The sequence below is a fragment of the Neopelma chrysocephalum genome, unplaced genomic scaffold (assembly GCF_003984885.1).
Source record: "Neopelma chrysocephalum unplaced genomic scaffold, ASM398488v2 Primary Assembly neopelma1_97010, whole genome shotgun sequence".
NCBI classification, from domain to species: Eukaryota; Metazoa; Chordata; class Aves; order Passeriformes; family Pipridae; genus Neopelma; species Neopelma chrysocephalum.
Window position 1 is genome coordinate 853,445 of NW_020925652.1, and position 3,798 is coordinate 857,242.

A 3,798-nucleotide genomic window follows, 5' to 3' on the forward strand; every position below is an offset into this window, starting at 1 on the left:
CTTTCTGTGCTGTCACCTTTGGTGTGGGGGAAATCTTCGTCTGTATGCAATTTTGGGCTTCAGGCTGGCAGTTGAGAGTGAATCCGAAAAATCAGTCTGAGAAACTGCTCAGAGACTTTTTATCTTTAAGCAGCAAAGGTATTTATTAGCAGCGCTGGGAGCAAGCCAGCTATTGCTGGAAAAACTTGCTCAAAGGTTTCACACAAAATCAGCAGTTTTATACAATTTTTCAGGTGTGATTAAATGCATATTCAAGTGATTACAGCATCTATTCATACATATTGATAACAGGCGGAGTATAGGTGGAGCTCAGGCGGAGCTTGGGGCGGCGCTTCTTTCTATCCCAATTTTGGGGAGGGGTCCCCATCTTCATCCCATGGGCAGGGGTCGATTTCTCATCTTCCTCGGTCTGACCTTTCTTCCTTTCTATTGTTCTTGACCCGCTCGCTCAAGCTTGGAGAAAGCCCTGGCTCCCGGCCTATTTCTCCTATTCAAATGTCTACTTTAGCTTACTGATTCTTAATTTATTACCTTTAAGCCCATTACATGTACCTTAGCACTCTGTTAAGCTTTGGTCCAGTTAACAGAACAGAACATTTTGGATGTATGTAACTTGCTAGCAGGCCCAAGTTTCTTAGTTAACTCTTTTGGGCTTACCCTCCTGTTTCAAGAGGCAGGGCTGAAAACAGGAAACAGCAGCCCTTATCCCCGGGAAAGAAAGCCTGGAAGCTTTGACTTTGTGGTGCAGTTGGTTTGTGAGTGTGGAGACTCCATTGGTAGGAATAGCTTTCTGTGCTGCCACTTTCGTGTGAGAGGAATCTTTGTCCGAATGCATTTTTAGGAGTCGGGATGGCAGTTGGGAGGCAGGTCTGAAAACATGAAAAAGCAGCCCTTATCCCCAGGAAAGAAAGCCTGCAAGATTTGGTTTTGTGGTGCAGTTGGTTTGTCAGCTTGGAGACTCCTTTGGTAGGAATCGCTTTCTGTGCTGCCACCTTTGGTGTGGGAGGAATCTTTGTCTGAATGCAATTTTGGGAGTTGTGCTAGCAGATGGAAGGCAGGTCTGAAAACATGAAACAGCAGCCCTTATCCCCAGGAAAGAAAGCCTGCACGCTTTGGCTTTGTGGTGCAGTTGGTGGGCCAGGCTGGGCACTCCATTGGCAGCAAGAGCTTTCTGAACTGGCATCTTTGCTCTGGGTGGAATCTTTGTTTGTATGCAATTCTGGGAGTAGGTCTGACAGTTTAGAGGCAGGGTTGAAAACAGGAAACAACAGCCCTTTTCGCTGGAAGAGAAAGCCTGGAAGCTTTGGCTATGAGGTGCAGTTTGTGGGCCAGACTGGGAACTCCATGGGCAGCAAGAGCTTTCTGTGCTGGCACCTTTAGTGTGGGAGGAATCCTTGTCCAAATGCAATTTTGGGCGTCTGACTGTCATTTGGGAGGCACGGCGGAAAATGGGAAACAATATCCCTTATTCCCAGGAAAGAGAGACTGCAAGATTTTGTTTTGTGGTGCAGTTCGTGGGTTAGGCTGGGCACTCCATGAGCAGCAAGAGCTTTCTGTGCTGACCCCTTTGGTGTGGAAGGAATCTTTGTTTGTATGCAATTTTGGGAGTAGGTCTGGCAGTTTGGATTCAGGGCTGAAGACAGGAACCAACAGCCCTTATCCCCAGGAGAGAAAGCCTGGAAGATTTGACTTTGTGGATCAGTGCACCAGGCAGGGCACTCCATGGGCAGCAAGAGCTTTCTCTGCTGATACCTTTGTTCTGTGAGGAATCTTTGTTGATATGCAATTTTGGGAGTCGGCCTTGCAGTTCGGAGGTAGGGCGAAAAATACAAAACAACAGCCCTTTTCCCCAGGAAACAAAACCTGGAAGCTTAGGCTTTGTGGTGCAGTTTGTAGGCCAGGTTGGACACTACATGGGCAGCAAGAGCTTTTTGTGCTAGTACCTTTGGTGTGGGAGGCATCTTTTTTTGTATGCAATTTTTGGAGTCGGGTTGGCAGTTGAAATGCTGTTCCTAAAACAGGAAACAACAGCCCATAGCCCCAGGAAGGAAAGACTGCAAGCTTTGGCTTTGTGGTGCAGTTGGTTTCCCAGCCTGGAGACTCCATTGGCAGCAAGAGCTTTCTGTGCTGTCTCCTTTGCTCTGGGAGGAATCTTTGGTTGTATGCAATATTTGGAGTCAGGCTGGCAGTTGGGAGGTAGAGTTGAAAACTGGAAACAGCAGCCATTATCCCCAGGAAAGAAAGACTGCAAGCATTAGCTTTCTGGTGCACTTGGTGGGCAATGTTGGGCACTCCATTGCCAGCAAGAGTTTTCTGTGCTGGCACCTTTGTGCTAGGAGGAATCGTTGTTTGTATGCAATTTTGGGAGTTGAGCTGGCATTATAGAAGCTGGGCTGAAAACAGGAAAAAACAGCCCATAGCCCCAGGCAAGAAAGCCTGGAAGCTTTGGCTTTGTGGTGCAATTGCTGGGCCAGGCTGGGGACTCCATTGGCAGCAAGAGCTTTCTGTGCCGGCACCTTTGCTCTGGTAGGAATCTTCATATGTATGCAATTTTGGTAGTCGGGCTGTCATTTGGGAGGCACAGTTGAAAATGGGAAACAACAGCCGTTATCCCAAGGAAAGAAAAACTGCAAGTTTTGTCTCTGTGGTGCAGTTGGTTTGTCAGCCTGGAGACTCCATTGGCAGCAAGAGTTTTCTGTGCTGGCACCTTTGGAGTGGGAGGAATATTTGTTTGTATGCAATTTTGGGACTAGGTCTGGCTGTTTAGAGGCGGGTCTGAAAACAGGAAACAACAGCCCTTTTGCCCAGGAAAGAAAGCCTGGAATCTTTGGCTTTGTGGTGCAGTTGGTGTGCAAGGCTGGGCACTCCATGAGTAGCAAGATCTTTCTGTGCTGATACCTTTGGTGTGGGAGGAATCTTCGTCCGTATGCAACTTTGGCAGTCATGCTAGCAGTTGAGAGGCAGGTCTGAAAAGAAGAAACAACAGCCCTTATCCCCAGGAAAGAAAGACTGGAAGCTTTGGCTTTGTGGTGCAGTTGGTGGGTCAGCCTGAGCACTCTATGGACAGCAAGAGTTTCTGGGCTGGTACCTTTGGTGTGGGAGGAATCTTCTTCTTTATACGATTTTATGCTTCGGGCTGGCCGTTGGGAGGCAGGGCTGAAAACAGGAAACAACATCCCATATCCCCAGGAAAGAAAGCCTGGAAGCTTTGTCTTTGTGGTGCAGTTGGTGGGTCAGGCTGGGCACTCCATTGGCAGAAAGAGCTTTCTTTGCTGGCACCTTTGGTGTGGGAGGAAACTGTTTGTAAGCAATTCTGGGAGTAGGTCTGGTAGTTTAGAGGCAGGGTTGAAAAGAGGGAACAACAGCCCTTATCCCCTGGAAAGAAAGCCTGGAAGCTCTGGTTTTGTGGTGCAGTTTGTGGGTCACCCTGGGAACTCTCTGGGCAGCAAGAGCTTTCTCTGGTTGTACCTTTGGTGTGGGAGGAATCTTTGTCCGTAAGCAATTTTGGCAATAGGTCTGGCAGTTTGAAGGCAGGTCTGAAAAAAGGAAACAACAGCCCTCATCCCCAGGAAAGAATGACTGGAAGCTTTGGCTTTGTGGTGCAGGTTTTTTTTACTCCTGGAGACTCCATTTGCAGCAGGAACTCTCTATGTTGTCACCTTTGGTGTGGGAGGAATATTTGTTTCTATGCAATTTTGGGAGTCGGGCTGGCAGTTGGGAAGCAGGTCTGAAAACGGGAAACAACAGGCTATATCCCCAGGAAAGAAAGCCTGCAAGCTTTTGCTTTGTGGTGCAGTT